Source organism: Lissotriton helveticus, chromosome 4_1 (assembly GCF_964261635.1).
Source record: "Lissotriton helveticus chromosome 4_1, aLisHel1.1, whole genome shotgun sequence".
Classification (NCBI taxonomy): domain Eukaryota; kingdom Metazoa; phylum Chordata; class Amphibia; order Caudata; family Salamandridae; genus Lissotriton; species Lissotriton helveticus.
Window position 1 is genome coordinate 1,016,046,177 of NC_136063.1, and position 19,009 is coordinate 1,016,065,185.

The following is a 19,009-nucleotide window of genomic DNA, read 5'->3' on the forward strand; positions in this document are numbered from 1 at the left end:
TGCCAGGAAGCCTCCATCTCCAGCTCCAGCATCCTCATAAAAGACTGCACACATAGAATGGATCATAATGGCACCGCACGGCTGACTTTTTGAGAACGGAAAACTGGCTGACTAGCCAACAACAACTAAAGAATCCACAATACCCACATTACCCACAAACAAGTAAGCAAGATTGCCCCGTGTGTGTGCTCACCTGGTTTGAATACCTGTATATCTCCAATCCTGAGTGAAACATTTTGAGTACGATACAGAGAGCAAATCTTCAATGGTGGCACCGTATGCATCACACCGAGATTGATGACCTGCAACACCTCTGACGAGCTTTAAATATAACCCTTCATAAATATGCATCTTTAAATCTCTTTACCTGAATGACAACTAACTCTCTACACGATGCGGCAGCGCTTCAGACAATGACAAACTTCATGGGGGCCATGCCGTTTTGCTGAATTGCCGATCTGTGATTGGAGTGAAGTAACAAGTTCTGACACTAAGCAATGATGATTGTCAGCGCATCAATATACTTTGATTATCTGTGACTAATCATCGTATACCCGCAGGTTTAAATGCTGTGCTTGAGCGACAACCGTTTAAAATAACTCTCAGCAATTATCACTCGGCACAAAGCCGTTCTTTAAAAAAACTAAAACAAAATGGCGGCTCTGCATGTTCCGCACTGTGTACTGGAAGACCATGTTCAGTCAGCTACCCCAGATGTACACACCTTCACCCGACATGCCTTAATGCGCAACTAGGCGGCAGCAGAGCTTGGTGAACTTCATGGGGACTGAGCAGGGTTTGAGGTCTGATCACCTTAACATTGGTTTTGAGCCAGATTGTCGCAAATAGCCTGTTTTCAACATCCTTGACGGAGGGTCCTAGTCACTGCACATGAAACACTAGTATTTGCACGCTTGTGTTAGAAGAGTGATCCAGGATGCTTGAGCAGTGATCCAAAGATGGCGGTGTAATGAGTACAGCCAGATTCTTAGCCATGAGCATCGGTGGCTGAAACATTGCAGTCATGTTTTTAAGTGACTTTGAAAGAGCTGTGTAATAATGATCGTTAGTGACAGACAAGGTACCTCTCTGACGGAACGCAGTAATGCAGACAAAGTGTGTCTTTAACAAGTGGAAACTGGCTATATCTATAGCGTCTTATTATTATTGACCAAACAGCTGAACCAAGAGTGATCTCTGATCACTCGTGCATCACTCAATCAATAACTGATTCTTCACTGGATACAAAACAAACTCAATGGAGTTTCAATGAAGCTACTCAACCCCCACCTTAACCGCATGCGTGCTTTACAGATTCTGCTCCTGCGCTGAGAATCTGTAAAGCCCTTTATTCATGACGAGCTGGGCTCGTCATGAGCGTGCGAGGAGGCTACCTCATGACGAGCCCAGCTCATCATGAGCGTCGAAGGGGTTAATTGACTTCCTACAAGAAAGTAATAAAAATGACTCATCTGACCTCATTAGACAGGAGGCACTTAAGGCCACAGTATGAGGTTTGATGATCAAAATTAAATCCAAAATGAACAAAGAGTCTAATAAAAAACTTGTGGAACTAGAAATGAAAATCATAGAGAATCATAGAGAATTTTAAATAAAATCGATTTTGATGTCAGATTATAACAAGAGAATTTTGGTTTTGCACAAATCACTAAGTTACATCACACAAACACAAGTACTGCATTCTATCAGTGAACACTAATATTAGAAATTGGAGAATTAGTTGAGGGGAGTGAGAACCCACCTCAAATAATAATCACAATCTTTGTCTGGGTGAACCACAAAAGTCTTTAAATTAATCTGTGCTTAACTCTATTATAGCTTAGCACAAAGGAAGTCAGGCTTATCTTGTACAAAATCAATCAATCAATCAATCATAGCATTTGTAAAGCGCACTACATACCCGTGAGGGTCTCAAGGCGCTGGGGGGGGGGGGGGGATGCTGCTACACAATGTGTAAAGTATTTATGGAACACTCAAACAGTAATAAAGTAAAAACGCAACATAAGAAGAATCACAAACAAAACAACAGTATTCCAATAAGTACAACAGGAGTTGTGAATTTTTAAAGTTTTAAGTAAAAATAGCTCCAAGAAGCGCAAAGTTGCACTCACGGTCATCTGGTTGAACTAGACTTGGTCAGAGTCGAAAGTTTATATCGGCTGTGATGGAGTGCAGATCGAATACAAAGACCAGGTTTATCCCAGTGGAAAGTTTACCTTCTAACTTAGTCCAGTTTTCACACAAAACTAACTCCTCAACTGGCTCATCAACAGTCAGGCTACCATCTTGAGCAATAGAGGGGCTCATCAACAAGCAGGTTGCTGAAGCCTCAGGCATTGGCTGGAACTTTGCATTGACACGAAGAGCTGGTTGACAAGCAGAACTTCACATTGGTGGGAACTGCAGAATGCTTGTTGACGACACAAAGAGCTCTGCGTGGTGAACTCTGGGATCTGTATTCAGAAAGTTTGTGAAGATAGGTAGATGCGGGTCCCATGTGAATGATGTTGGCTAGCGTTCACTTGTAGAGCATGGACAATAGTGCTTAAGAATGAGTGCCGATGCTGAAGCTCTGCTCAGAAGCCCAAAGTCGGTGCAATAAGAAGTCGGTGTTCTAAATACTAAGGCTGCATGGCCTTAAATCCACCTCATGCTTCTTTAATTCACTGCTATACACTCCCTGCCCCTTCACTTCTCTCTTGCAGGTTCATGCTTTCTTCCTTTGTGACAGTTGTTCAGTCTTTCTCTTCAACTGTCTTTCCAATTTGTGAGTGTTCCCTCTCTTGCTCTCTGGAAATATCTGATGGTGAAAAATAAGCACCAGTCTCCAAAAATAAGTGCCAGTGGCTCCCACGATTACCACTGGTTCAAATTAAGCACTGGTGAGATGGTTATTTTTGACACGAAGAGCCCAGGACCTCTGCTTTTTCTCCTGGAGTCCAGTGTTTGCAGTTGGAGGAGAGCGCTCTAACACCAGCCAAGGGCCTAGGACCTGAAGGGACACCTCTTGAGGGTTACTACTCACTCCAGCAGAGGCCAGCAGTAGGGTTCAGGCAGGTCTGGTTGGTACTGGTCAGCTGGACAGTTGCGGGGAAGGCCTCTGGAAGCGTTTTGTGTCTCTGTAGCTCAAGCAGAAGGCCAGACTAATCACTTCTGTGCTCCTGAGTTGGAGGCTAACAGCTCCAGTTTTCTTTCAGGCTTTATTTTAGACAGCAGGACGGCCTTTCTTCTGAGGCTCCACAGGTCCAGGATTGTTCCGAGAGTGTAATTATTATACCCAGTGCCAGCATGTGTGTGAGGCATGCCCCCTCTGTGTAGTCCTAAACTGGTTCTGGTCAGTTCTTCCTTTATCGCTGAGTTTGGCTCCAATATTTCTAGGGGGACATGGGACCGGTCGACCCAGATGTGGACTGCATTGTCAGTGATAGGGCATGCATCTTTTGAAGTCAGGAAGTGGGTCAAGTGAGCCCTTGGAATATCCTTTGAAGCTCAGGAAGGGCTGGGAAGAACCCACCAAGCTATCCAGCTCAGGAGAGGAACACCCTTCCCCACTTCCAAGGCCCTTTTGTCCCCTATCTGGAAGAAATACACATTATGCCACAGGAGAACCATTAACAGTCATGTGACTATGGGCACTGGAAGAAAGGCACATTTGGAGTCAGAAGAAAATTGCCAACTTTCTAGAAGTTACATTTCTAATTATAGTATTTTTAAATATGACTTTACCATTAAAGAGGATTTTAGATTGCAATTCAAATGAGTGGAAGTAGTATTTCTCTAGCTGTTCCCAAACTAAGTTATCCCTTATTAAATGTAATAAGGTAAATCCAGTGTTAGTCTATGTGAAAGCTAGCTTTGCTGCAGTGAAAACACAACTTTGTTTTTCTTTCGCTGTTCGAACATGTAAAACATAAGTACACATGTCCTTCATTTTGAATACCATGCAGCCTACACTTTGAACTGTTAGTGCCTACATCTGGGGTGATTTATAAGTATTAAAAAGGAAGGCTTATGCGCCTGGCAAAATTTGCTTTTTGTCGAGTCAAAATGGCAGTTTAAAACTGCACTATAGATTCTAACGGCAAGCTTGAGACTTGTTTAACAGTGCTACTTTAGTGGGTGGAACAATGAGTGCTGCAACACATCAATAGCATTTCATTTACAGGCCCTGGGCACATGTACTAATACGGACTTTAAATACAAGTAAATGTAATGGAACAATCAGGTGCATAGTTGCCATTGTTAACATGTTTAGAAAGGAGATCACAAGCACTTTACCACTGGTTAGACAGAGTAAAGTGCAGAGTCCTAAAAGCTATCAAAAACAGATTCAGCAAAGGAAACCACAAATCTGGGTTGATCCTGCAGAAAGGTCCAACACATAGATTTTGGTATCAAATGCGCACTTTTTATTTTCATGCAATTTCCACACAAAGTATTCATTTAATGAAAAGAACATAAATTATGCTTTGGAAAACTGTTTTTATTTTTGTTAATGTATACTTGGTCCTCCAACATCAGCTTGTCATTTTTACCAATTGCTCAAATGTGCAACTGCCTATAATGCACAGATTTACCTTACATACCTATTTACTAAAATCACATGTCGGGGGTGGTCACTGTGATGTAATGGGTGCAAACAATATGAGAAGGTTGGCTATCATTAAACCAAAGCCACAATTATGACCTCAATTTTCAAAGACTGTTCACAGTGGGGCATCAGGGCATTTCATCATATTCAACTGAAGCAGTCCCCAGCCCCCCGAGGGGCCCCTTTCCAACAAGTAAGAGAGCTTAGAGCCTGCAGCTTCAGCTAACCACAGGCTAGAAGCATTCATATTATGCCTTGAGCATCACCAGAGGTGCCCAAACTGCAATGGTTGGTTTATCCTACCTTATTAAATATGTAGGTGTTTAATATCACATTATTTTATTGGTACTTGCATAGTATTCGTCTGTGATTGGAATATGTCCCAGATATATTCAGAGGGCCCCATGTATTGAATAGAAATAGGCCCATCTTTTATCTTCAGGTGGCCTTTATTATTCAATATATCAGGGTCCTCCACACCTTGTGCTCTTACAATTCAATGGGTCCACATTTATGAATGGAGGGAATTGCCCAGGCAAATCAAACGGTCTGAAAATGATGATTGACGCCCATTGTACGAGCTGAGAATTACAAATCTTGAACCAGATGCAACGATGTTATCTCCTGAGTTCTCCAACTAAAGGCTAAGACTTGTATGCATCTACACTGCACTTAATTGCAGGCAGCTGAAGCAAATGTCAATGTATGTGTACTTTTTTGTAGGGGTGAGTGTGACTTGCATCATTCTGTGTTGCATAATTATACGGAATTACCTAAAGATTTTGCAAGATTGCACAGAATTATATGGAAAGAGTAATTCTACTTTTAGTGCTATATTCTCAGAGGAAAAATGCCCCCTTGAGTCCAGAATGGAAGGGATGATGCATTTTGTGCTAAGAAATAGTGCAAAATGCAGTAGAACATGAAGGGCAGTGCCAGCAGCCACTTGCTAAATTTGCACTTGGGCTAGGATTATCACGCAGTAGGCACACCAAAATAAAATGGCAAAATAATCCAATTTGTTCCAAATCAGGTACAGAGAGTTTATAGAACAGAATATTCGTATAATTATCCTCTGACATCTAATCGATGCTCTATGCTTTCACATATCTATTCAAGAACCATGCTTCCCACCCTCACTATAAAGAAACGGACATTTCTGGATCTATGGTCCTATTAAATTAAATTTTAGGCTTTTTCCTTGCGCATTTTCATTTTCTCTGAGGTCATCTAGGAGTATTGAGAGGAAAGGTGGCTACACTGAGCTTCATACAGACATACTCATATTTGAAGCGAGACAGCATTTAGGCGCTTCTGTCCTGTAAAAATGCAGGTTGTTCCTTCTGAGTATAAACTGTTTATTGGCTCTCATGCTGGGTGCTAGTATGTTTATCATTAGGAGATATATTGTAGTGAAGTATTAATCTCTTAACATTTCAGCCGCTGAAGAACTTTAGATTAAGCAATATATTTCCCTATCATATTTATACAGTAACCTCCTCTCTGTTGTGGTGACTTTGTCGCATGTATGACAAATGTACTCTTACCCTGTATTTGTTGGCAAATGGAGGTCTTAATCTCCTAATTGAAGATTTGGAGACCAATTTAGAATAATATCTACAATAAAGAGACCTAATTGACTCAAATAGAAATATTCCTGCAACTAACACTTAAAATAAAACTTTTATGACTAAGTGAGACTCCCTTTGCCCTAACTCTCTTAATCATCATCATTCAATCTTTATTTCGGCCATTGGCCATCAAAGATATACCATAAAACATATATAATCACTATAAAATCGACATGCATAATCAATCACAATGTAAAACCTTGAAGTTACGTACTCATAAAACTACATTAAAAAACTGTAAACCTTAAAATTACGAGGGAGCCTGCATCTTCAGAATACGGGTACGAGTGTGCCAGACATTGGTGAGGAATTTTGCTAATACAAACACAGTTAAACTGGAGGCATCAGTTTTTAAAATTCTATACATTGGGAGGTACTCCCTACAACCCAGATTTCTGATCAATGGTAGGAGCCAATGTTTCCTCGCTGCCTTGTAAGCTGGGCAGAACAGGACCACGTGTAAATCGCTTTCCTCCGCGGCTGCGCAAGCCGGGCACTGCTTGGTGGAGGGAGGTGATGACCAGGAGCTGGTAAAGGATCGTAGGGGCAATGTGCCATATCTCTATTGGAGAAACAGCTTCCTGGCTAGCACGGGGGAGATGGCATCTAGGACCCACTCCTGCCTATACGAGTCCTTGCTCTGCGTGAAAACAAAAGTTAGTGACCCTTCACACTGGCCGTAGCTAATTTTTGTTCGTGATAGGCGGTGGCCAGAGCTCTCTTTGAGATCTTTAATGAGGCATTAGCAGGGTTAGACCAAAGGTCGGGGAGCCCCAATACCATACAAGAGTTTCGGATATATTTTATCCAGGGGATCATTAGCACTTTCGGGTGGGTCAATAGCTCCATTAGTTCCGCCCTATAGGCAAGAAGTTCGTCGCTACTCCACAGCCTTCGCCAGAAGGCTATGGGTCTCAAGCCTAATTCTTCAGCTATGGGACGCAACCCCAGATCTAGCCTCAGGGGGAGGAGCGGGGTGCTGGGCGGGAGTGCAACTATCTGTCTAATGAATTTATTCTCTGGTAAGGACAGACTGCGACAAGATGTGTGTCCCCACAATTCTGCTCCATACATAGTAGCACCCCTGGCCTGCGCCTTGTAGATCTGGATGAGCGACCCCAGTGGTCGGTATGTGGAGCCATTCAACATCCGCGCGATACCCCCTGTAGTCTGTACCAGTTTTAGATTGGCCCTGCTCTGGTGTGATCCCCAAGACATAGTTTCATTAAGAGTTACACCAAGGAAATCGAAGGTGGAAACTCTCTCAAGCTGCGAGGCTCCCAATCGCGGATTTGGCCGCAATTTATGACTTGGGTTCAGAACCATAAACTTAGTTTTGGCCGCGTTAATTTCTAAGCCCCTATCGGTGCAAAAGGCCACAAACGAATCGAGGATCCTCTGTATCCCCATTGGGGTTTTGGACAGCAGCAGGGTGTCGTCTGCAAACATAATTGCAGGCACCCTACTACCGTTCAATTTGGGGGCGTCAGTGTATTCAGTGGCGTTTAGGTGGGCAATCACCCCGTTGACAAAGAGGCAGAACAGGGTCGGTGCCAACACACAACCCTGTCTAACCCCTCGGTCAACGGGGAATCTATCCGTCAGAGCCCCGGACCTCCCGCACCTCACTCGAGCATAGTTTTTGTCATGTAATCTCTGCAAGATTATCAGGATGTTCGGGGGGACGCCCATCTCAGCTAAGACGCTCCACAATTTGCCTCTGGGCACCAGGTAGAAATCGGCCCGCAGATCCACAAAAATTGTGTATAGGCTGCCGCCCTCGAATATCGCTGCCCTCCAGTAGATAATATTCAATCGGAAAACCTGGTCCACTGTGGAAACTCCCTTCCTAAATCCCGCCTGATACGGGCTAAGGACGCCCGAATCTTCTGCCCAATCTTGGAGCCGGTTCAACAGTACCCTGCCAAACAGCTTCTGTGCCACATCGATTAGACTGATTGGTCTGTAGTTGGCTGGGAGAAGTGGCGAGCCCTTTTTGAAAATAGGGACCACCTCCGCCCCCAGCCAAGTACTGGGGATTTCCATGCCGTTAAGAACTCCATTAAACAGCGCGGCAAGGTAGGGCGCCCAGACATTGGGCTCCTGCTTAAACAGGTCCCCGGGTAGGCCGTCCAACCCTGGCGCCTTCCCCGAGGTGAGTCCTGCTATTGCATCCCTAACCTCGCCCAGTGTTATTGGATCTCCCTTGTAGTCAGGCCAACCAGCACCGGTGTCGATGGTGGATTCTCCCGGTTCAGAGCTGTAGAGAGATTGAAAATGTGCCTGCCACACCTCTGGTGCAATGTTTGGCTCAATTGCCGAATGGAGGTTCCCCGACCCCCCGCTCACTATTCTCCAAAACATTCGGTGATCTTTTGTCGCTAAGGACTTAGTGAGCTCTTCCCATTGATTCTCTTCCCATTCAATTTTGGCGTGGGCAATGAGTTTTTTATATGCCCATCTGCGTTCTCTTAGCTGTTCCCCGCTTAAACCCTCCTTAATCGCTCTAAGGAGTTCCCCCTTTGCCCTTCTGCAGGCTGTGTTTTACCATGAGGATTTATATGGCTGCCCCCTCCTCAAATTCTGCACGTTACTAAAGAGGACGGGAGCCGCAGCCTTTACAAGATCCTCGTGAGCCTGATATAGTTTGACCTGTGAGTCTTTGTTACCCACCTCTGTAGCCAAGTCTCCCACAGATTCCAGAATGGGGATTATCCCTGCATAAAGCCTCGGGAGTTTCTCCTCACTTGAGGCCAGTTGTTCCCACCTGATTCTTCTCCTGTTATTTTCCAGTAGAAGTTCAGGTTTAGTCCCCTCCCCAGACGTTGTGCAGGTTCGACGGCCGGGGTAAATGAGGTCAAGTTCAAGGGCATTGTGATCACTGTCTAGCCTTTCCGTAACCCTAAAGTCCCGAATAGCTGGCCAGTTCGCTATCTGTACCAGGACATAATCCAAGCGAGATTCCCTTCCCACTCTATTATATGTGGTTCTGCTGGGTATGTCAGATCTAATACGCCCATTACAGGCTCTAATTCCAAACTTTAGGGTAAGGGCTGTGATCTGCAATGCTACAGGAGTCCATGCCCTCGGGGGAGGAGCTTCTACCGAGGGCACTGACCACCTAACCTCTTCTTCCATTGGGAAACCCTCTAATAGGCCTGGCAATGGCTCAAAATGGGAATTTAAATCCCCTCCCACTACATAGGGTAGATCTCTTGGTAGTTCAGATAGATAATCCGAAAGTTCGTCTATGGTGGACGATTCCCTGGCAATTCCAACTGGCCTAGAGTAAATATTTATGAGGGCAAGTTTCGCTTGGTTTGGCCAGGACAGAAGGACCACAAGGATGTCGTTGGAAGGGGCCGGTAACCGTGTAGCCTCACAGCCTAGGTGGGATGCCACCCAGGTTGTGAGCCCGCCTGATGGGCGTCCTTTGCCCTCCCACCTGGCCGGGATGAAAAATGACTGATAACCTCGGTGTCCATATTCTTCCCTTGCCCAAGTCTCCTGGAACATGCAAACATCCCCAGTCTCAATATAAGTTTCCCAATCTTGAGCAGCCAACTTGTTAGCTAATCCAGCCACATTCCACCAAATTAGTCTCAGATGTTCAATGGTTGGAGTTGTCGGGACAAGAGAGTGGGAGGTGACAGTTCCAGATGTTGCACCAGTTACATCGGGAACATTGTCCACTGCGATTTCAGATAACTCGGGGAGATTACAGGAACCATTGGCCAAGAACGCTAAATTATTGGTGGACAGTCAATCAACCCCGTCAAGCCCACTCAGGCAGTTGAAGCGGTTGAAATGGAAATAGGGTGTTTCAGGTGGCTGGTAATTTGGACGTCGGACATATTCTTTGTATCTTGGTCTCCGTTCCACCCTTGTCCAGTTTCCTTGTGGCCGGTCATCATACATGCGGGTCGGTGGAAAAAAAAAGGAGACTGGCAAGGTCTGTATGGTGGAATCCAATGATCTGTTTGAGCCAGCGCAGATGTGTGAAACAGTACCAGGGTCCCTGAAGGTCACCATTATACAGTCCCCCATAATTGTTTTCCTCGTCTTCCCCAGCCATGGCACCCTTCTAACCATAATGATCTCATTATTAAAATGTGGTGGTAGGGGTCTATTCCAATTGAGCCATTTAATGACTTTCTTCTTAAGGGATTGGAAGTCTTCGTTTTCACCCCTTTGTAGAGAGGGGGCACCCGCTAAAACCACCATAAGAGTATTGGCTTCCGGTGGCAGATCTGGTCTCCGCGATCTTTGAGAGGGTTGGCCAAGAGGGGGAGAGGGAATACTAGCAATGGAAGGAAACCCATGATTTATGCCAGGCTCTAAATTGGGGAGGGCCAGGACTATTGACTGAGGAGGCATGATATTAGAGATACCTCGTGGGGTCGGGACTGGAATAGCCATAAGTGACTGCAAAGGGGGGGCAGTGGTTGCACCCTGTGGGGCTCCCACATTGGCGCCCTGTGAGTCTCCTATATTAGAAGGGGGATTTTGTTTATTAGGCAAGGTTCCTGTGGGTGGATTGAGCCCAATAGTTCTAGTCTGCTTGCTAACCGAGGTGTTCAGGGTAGTTAGAGCTGCCTCTAGGATGGTAAGCCTGATCTCTACTTTTTTCAGGCTTTCACTGATGGGCTGCAGTAGTGAGCGAAGTAGAAATTCTATACTCCCTATAGATGTAAGAGAGAGAGCTTCATTAGGTAGATTAGCCCCTGAATCACGTCTAGTAGCAGCAGTGTTAGCACTTGTATCCTTAATAGGAATAGTGGTGCTCACATTGTCTCTAACCCTAACAGGGGTAAGTGCAGGCTTGTGTTTTTTACCAAAATCTAAGTGGGAAATTTTAGTTTTCCCCTGTCCCTTCCTCATCTGTCTTCTACGTTTGTTAGGTGGAGGGCCATGGAGTTCCGCCACAACAATGTGCTTAGGTTTATTTTTCTTGGTTTTATTTAGAGGGGGGGTTTAAGTAACCTGGTTAACAGCCATGTTGGTAGAGTTTGAAGATGGAATAACCTCCGTGAACTCATCGGACAATGTACCCTGCGTGGTAATACTATCCCTTAACAGTAGGGGGACACCATCTTGAGTTCGTGGATCCTGACTATCTTTAGGGGTACCTTCCTCTTGGGAGATGGAATAGGGATTTATCTCGCTAAGGGGTCTACTTTTCATGATTTCGATGGAGCGGCGGCGCTCAAAGAGCTATCTTTACCCCCTTCTCCCTTGGCGGATTTAAAGTAGTTGTCCAGAGTCCCAGTGTTGCCCCCCCCGCCCTTGATGGAGTTTCACATAGTGCAGGTGAGGCATGTTCGTGATCTATTCCTTAGGTTGGCTAATGTCGGGAGATACGGGCGTAAGAGAATGAGCCCAGCCCAGCCTCCTTCAGCCCCTGACGGCCACAGATGGTCCCGCCCTTGTCCCGGCCTTCTCCCGGCGCCCTCCCGCGCCGCGGGACTCTTCAGTTAATAAAATACTGTCTGGGGAGGAAAGGGAGGAGCCTGCAGGGAGAGCGTCCCAGCTGGTCACGATTGGGAGTTGTGGGCGCTCCTGGGACTCGTAGTCCTGCGCCCACAACACGCTCGCAGCCCTGCAGGTCCCAACAGCCAGAGTCAAGTTCCAAAGGTAGCGCTGCAGGGAGGGTGGCCTCAGGCGAAGCGGGACCCGCACAGCGGGTTCCGCGAGCGGTAAACAGGAGAAGCAAAGCAAGCTTCAAGCCACAGCAAACCCAGCGTGAAGACAACAGGCAAAAAAACATTAATACTAATGTCTCCCTCTACTGTTCTATGCACTAAACTATTCATGTTTTTAAGCTAAAGATTATGGCATATGTGCTTATACTGATGCCCTGCATTCACACCTGATTACCTGGGGCCCGATTCACAGAACTAACTTAAGACAAAATCCTAAACTTACTACCATTTTGGTATTCACAGAAGGCACTTACTCATTTTGGTATTCACAGAAGGCACTTACTCATTTCGGTATTCACAAAAGTTAGGAGTGCTAACGTTAGGACTCCTAAATGCTTTCTGTGAATACCAAAAGTCTTAAAGTTAGGGTTTTTCTCAGTTTAGGAGTCCTAAAGTTAGGAATCCTAACTTTACTACTGTGTGAATCGGGCCCCTGGTCTCCAAGCCCAACTCTTTCTTTCACTTGGAATAAATTGTCTCACTGATTCTCAACCTGAAATGTTCTAGGATTGCTGAAGAGTGATTTACAAGCAGTGGGTGATGGTGTGTCTTCTTGCTCTGTTCATTAGTGTCCAGGTTTTGTGATCATCTGTGTTAGTTGGGAAAGGGGGCACTCCATGTGAGCCTAGATGGCGGACTATAATCCAGTAAATCCGCCACCCAAGGCCCTTTATCCTGCCTACATGGCACCTTGCACAGAGGGACTCCACCAGCCTTTTGGCTTCACCTCTGGATATCCTTGCGGCTGATTGGACATCAGTGCTCTGCCCTCTCCTGCTCTGATCTGATTGGGGGGGCAGTTTCTAGAAGTGAGGGGCAACTTATGGCCTCTGGCCCTGTGGCCTCTGCCCGTCTGCCTCCTTTCTCCAGCACCGCAGATGTTGTCAATAATCTGCACCTCCTGTTTGCAGTGAGGCAGTGTGCTGGCATCCACGGTACACTGCACCTGTTTTGGTGGGCTGATTGTGTTGCGGGTGCCTCACAATCACTCTTCTCCCTCCTCCAGGGTGAGGCTTGGGCTTGCAGACCCACATACTGGAGGCGCTGCCCAATTCAGCACCACTGTGTCGCTATGCAAATCCCCGCATCTCGGACTTCACAATGGGCATCTACCCGCATCTACCCGCGTTGCCCCTATGTCTGGAGGTGCCTCAACTGCAGAGCCCCCCTTGTCATCTCCCTCCCCAACTAGACCCAAGGATAACTCTGACAAGCTGGGCTTCATCCTGGCTGCTATATTGGGAACCCGCTTCACAGTGGAAACCGAAATAGACAGAGTGTCATGATGACCACTACAAATTGGCCTGACCGTGTCTCCCGCACAAAAATGGTGCTCTGTGACCTGCAATCTCCTCTGACCGATGAGCAATCTACCCTTATAGGCCTCCTGGATGGGGTGTAGAATCTGGAAGGCAGGTTGGAGGATGCAGAGGGCTGCCCTCAGGTACAATCTCAGGTTAGCGGGTCTCCTGGAGGGTGCAGAGGGTAAGAATCCAATAACTCAAAAGTTTTATACCTCAACACAAACAAACCCCCTTCTCTATTAAGAGGGCTCACACTGTCCTGATGCTCCAAGCTCAGCCTAGCCTTCCACCTTGACCTATGGTCACCAAGATCCTCCACTTCAATGACAGCAACTAAATACTTTGAGATGCCCAGAGAAACTCCCTCCGCCGGAAGTGGGCAATTGCCACGTCCTGTTGTTTCCTGATTACACAATAGCGGTCTAGCATCAGCTCTTCTCTCTCGTTGGTGTGAAATGTAAACTCCGCTAGCTGGGTTGCAGTACTACTTGCTGTTCCCACCAAGCCCAAAGTCCCAATGCCCACTCCACCCACTTCTTTGAAAACCACACAGACGTGTGGGATTGAGCTGACCAGAGAGTGCCCTCGACTGGGGGAGTGACAGATGTAGACTGGGATTGGTTCCTGCCACTATTGCGTAGGTGACACCCTCACAACCGTGCTGCTCCTCCTCCCGGCAATATGAGACTCTCCACAGATTATAAAGCAGCAGAGGGTTGTCAGTCAGCACTGGCCACCACTTGCGCCTTTCACCACCACCATACCACTTCGTGGGGGACCCCATAGAACTCTTCCAGCAAAGTGGACTCTGCCACACCTTGTCTATCAGCTTGGTAGAAAGTCAATTCACCCATCACTCCAAGGACAGCAGATGATGTTTTCTAACCTATGCCACTGGGAAGAGGACCCCTGTCTTCTATGATCCCTTGTCCTCCATGCCAAACGGCTGATTAGTATTATCTCTGATTTGGCCTCTCCCTGAATTGCTGGTTCCTGACTGTATGTTGTTTGGAAAACACATGGACCTAATATGCCCCACATGCTATGGTCCTGTCCCATCCTTGTATCTTACTGGCAACTGTCACATTCCTTCTTGGCTGACTCACAGGTAATGCTGCACTCCTTAGTTTGAAAGTCTGCAAATTTGGGCTCTTCCACCGATCCCAGAAACAAAAACTCTAGGCCCATTTCGTAGACGGTAACCTCATACTAGCAAATCACCTAGTGACTAAACACTGGAAGTTGACCGTGCTGCCCCAGGTAGCTACCTGGTACAGATCACTGGCAGCTTGGGCCAGAGTAGAGCATGCTGCACCTCTGCAAGAGGAAGCCAAGAGTCTGAGAAAGCATACCCTCGCACAGGGGTGAGACGTGCTGCTTGCGGTTTTCAAAGTTCTAATAAAAGTTGATACATGCATGTCCTGAATGTAGGACCCACTAAAGAAAACTCTTTACTGTCGTCTGGCTGCTCTGGTCTGTATGGAGTACCTTTCTTGAGGTGCAGTCCCCCACCCCGCCCCTTGCCTCATCAGCAGAATTGCAAATTAATGCATTCATGTGCATGACACCCCCTGTCTTTCGCACCTATCCCCAAGACCCTATTGCCTCATATGCACCCTCCCCAACATTGCTAAAACTGCACCCCCCACACTGTCAAAAACATGTAAAACACTAGGTTTGGAGGCGGGGGTCTCCAAATCTAGTGCTTTACATGTTTTTGTCACCAATTCCTGTTTCTCAGTTTTCTGGAAAGGGTGTCACAATCACTGCTACTCCTTATCCGATGCCTGTCTACCATACCACACTACTGGGCTCATGTTCTTTCCTCACTTTCTACTTATGCCAAATTTATTGCGAGAACCTTGGTTGATCAGTAGTCACATGTTATGTACCTCACCACTGACCTGTATGCTTGAAAAATTCGACTAAAAATTGTTTTTTTTTTAAATCTGTGCCGGGTTGAGCAATCCTATTCATGTGAATAATCCTACTCAAGTGTTTTTAAAGTCCTAAACAAAACACACAACAGCCCTCAGGTCTATCAAGAGAAAAGGAGGGACAAAGAAGGCTGACTAAGGAGAAGGCGTCCCTTTAAAGGACGGTTTCCCTCAAATACCAGAAGTGGCTTGATTCATCATTGGGAATCCTCCTCGCACCATGAAGCCTAGTCATGTTGCGGGCTACAACCCCCTCGCTGTGAGGGAGGAGCTCAGGGATGTTTTTGTGTAAGGGGGATTGTTACTAAAATTCATTGTGAGCTAAGTGAGTGTTGTGAGGGGTGCAGTGCTGGAGTGGATTAAAACTAGCTACAGTGTTTAACACATCATTTTTAGGTCTCGCCTATGCAGCACGCATGCACTGCATAGGAGAGGACCTCATGTAATCGATCTACTTTTCTCCCCAAAAACGTGCACAAGTTGCATTGTTTTCTATTGCAATGCGTGCACGTTTGGCGATTTCCTTGCGGGAGCCAGCGGCACCATATGCTCCAGCGAGGAAAACCTGGGAAGTCAGCAGGGCGCACAGGGCCATCTGTCCGGTGCCAGGTTTCCTTGCCGCCTGCTTTAGTTAATTTCCTGAAGGCTCGCACATTCCAATGCCACTTTTCTGTGCCTGGCCGCGCTGGATTTTTTCATTTCTTCGTCTTCGATTCCGGGCGGCACGGGTGCAAATTTAGACCTCATTTGGAAGAACACCTGAGGTGAGGTGAGCCCTGGAGTTAGACAGCGGCTCTGCCCCACCCCAAATCCACTCCCACAGACACCGTCCGACGGGTGACTACTGTTGCAAGCGCTGCAGCAGGAAAGCGGCAGCGAAGTTGCCTTCGGAAGTGACTGCTGGCTGTAGCAGAAAACAAAGACAAGCCTCAGAGGAATCGAGTCAGGCAGGGCTAACTGGGCTTCAATTGGGGTTTCCCTTGAAAACATGTTGAGTCTGCAGATGACAAAACTTCACAATTAGCAAAACTCTATGCACCGCAGGAACTTTATATAAACAGAGTTAAAATATCTGCTTTGTCCGTGTGCTGTGCAGCAATCCATGTTGCGCTTACCCCTTGCCTGATGCTTGCATTGCTTCTGTTGCCCACGCTAATCTTGTGCGCTCCTATCTGGTAGACTCCTGCATAGTTTTGGCATGTCAGTCTGTTACAGTCTTCCATAGTCTTCATCTGTCAATCTGTAACATTCCTCTATGGACTTGTCCGTCAGTCTGATGCTGTCCCGCAGGGCCTCTCTGTAGTGTCTTGGCTTGGGCCTTTTAGACTGCCAGAGTTCTTCTGCTGTAAGCAGCCTCCCTCACACGGCAGCCAGAAGCCTCCCTCACATGGCAGCCCTCGTCAGCCAAGTTTATTATTATATGTTGTGCCCATCATCTGAAAACATTCCTTTCTCGAGGGGGGTGCGACCCCCCTTGATTGCAGTCAGCGAGTAGGCCTGGTGGTCGCACACTCTGTCTGGGGATTTGAGCTTGACTTGGGCTTGTTGAAGGAGATATTTGAATCCCGTCTGGGTCCAGGGTCTACGCTGACAGCGGTGGGGGCTCACTGGCTGCTCCTAGGGCAGCCCTCAGAAATGCGCCCCCCATATTTCCCACTCGGGAGACGCAGGCAATCAATCAATGTCAGCTCAGCCCTTCCTGCATTATTTTGGCATCAGCCGCTTCTAAGAGTGATGGTTGTTCCTGTTCAATAAGGCGTTAATTCTCCATAGAAAAGGAACCCACTGCAGTCACGGGCCGCGTGCCCGACAAACCTCGGTTGGCCAGTCTCTGCGTGCGACGGCACATGTGATCTAAGCCGTGTGTGCTACCGTGTGGCGATATTTAAATACATCTATGCATCTAACTACAAAGGAGCTTTTTTTAAAGTTAGTGATTAATTTATTCAGGTGGTTGCAGGCGGTACACAAAGGTTCTCATTTTGGGGGACTTGGGTGTTCTTGACAGCACCAGACTTAGACCCATATCAAGAGACAACAAGTGGCATGTTCTGTCTGTCCAGGTGAATCTTGGACTAATGCTGACTGAAATGATGCACACCTGTAATGCAAGTGAAGCTTGCACCACTGCTGCACATGCTCTGCCCCTACTGTGTGTGAGAGGAAGCCCGCACGGCTGCAGCTTAGTCACTGTCTCTTGCATTTGTTTGAGGGCAGATTGCATTTCACTTGCCCTTGCTGTATCCGTTTTGTGGTGCAAGCTTGCTCTGGAGTTGTGTTTTGGGGATTAACAGAAAAACGGATGCAGCTGCTTCCCAGGCTATGTCTGTTTTGTATAAGTGTAACTATTTCTGTACCTGATTTGTATGTGTGAAGAAAGAGTGCACTGTTGTATCCCCTCTGTGTGTGTGAGGGAAGCTTTCACTGTCGTGCTTGTGATGTAAGTGCATATATGTATGTGTGATGTAAGCTTGGGCTGATGTCTGTGTTGCTTCTCTTTGCGCAACGAAACTTGCACTGCTTCTAGCCTTTATTTGTCTTTTGTTTGACAACATCTTACTCTTTTGGTTTCTATGCAGTTGTCATCCTCTGTGACTGTAGTGCTTCGATGCTTGCCTTTGATCTGTGTGTGAGAGAATCTAATGCTGCCATTGCCCATTCTGCATATGTTAAGTGTGTGCAAGGAAAGTCTGCATTGTTGCTTCTTGTATTTGTGTGTGTAAGTGTAAGAGAAGCTTTCACTTCTAATCCCCATGTGGTACTCATTCTACTTGTCGGATACTACACCGTTGTTGCCTATGCTGTATCATTTCTGTGGGTAAAGAATGATTTCTGCTGTTGTGTGTTTTCTCTGTACTGCTCCTGGTACGTTTTCTTTGTGTGCGAGGGGAGTTTGCACAAGATGGATGAAAGTGCTACGTGTTTCCATAAAAATCTCTCTTGCCAACTTTAATGAGTAATAATGTCACACCTAAAGTGTTTCTTTCTTAAATGTAACTATTTGTGCGGTGCATAAATGCCAATGTCCCAGCACAACTACCTTTCACCCATAAGAACAGCTGTGAAGCCCATGTTTGACAGAATTTACGAATGTATTAATGTGTATTGAACATTTTTTAGTGCTGAGATTTTTTTTATCATAAAGTGCAATTTTTGTAATGATTTTAAGTAACTGTGCAATAAACAAATTAATCCCCCCAAAAATCTATATGACATACACTAGCATTTTAGACAATTGTGATGCCAGTCTCTTCTTGATTTGTCAATAGCCTTCGATAATGTTGATCACCATAGGCACTTCCAGTCTTTCAGACCCTCTTATACATTATGGGGAAAGTCCTGAATTAGTTCTCCTCCCTGGCAAACCAAATGCATCTGCTCAGTTTTGGTAGCATCACCCTCAAATTTACTCTGATATGAGCTGTGTTTATAAGGAGTCTGTTCTGGCGCCTATGTGGTTCAATTACTGTATGAAACGACTCAGAATGTTGATAGCGGAGTCAGGTGTTGCTATACACCAATATGTATGATGCACAGATCATTTTAAAATCTATTCAATTTATGTTATAAATACTCTGAAACAATGCCTCTTGACCGGGCATAAATCTATGTCCTCGCACCTTTTCAAGCTTTTAAGTTTAATTCAAGAGTTTAATCTTATCTGCAGACCACAAATATGCTTAGAAAGAATGGCTGTCTGATGTATAAATTGACAGTGTTTTCATCGTCAGCTCAATGAAGTCAAATCGCCTGGCATGTGGCTTTAACCACAATTTTCCATGTCTTCACAAATTGAACATACTGCAAAAAAGCAGCACAAAAA

The 19,009-nt window shown here is 46.1% G+C and overlaps 1 protein-coding gene across 2 annotated transcripts in view; it reads left to right on the forward strand.

Annotated features, from left to right (window-relative positions):
* The window catches only part of ADAMTS16 (ADAM metallopeptidase with thrombospondin type 1 motif 16), a 1,002,496-nt gene that overhangs the window by 242,930 nt on the left and 740,557 nt on the right, over positions 1 to 19,009 (forward strand). The gene's annotated exons all lie outside the window — the stretch shown is intronic.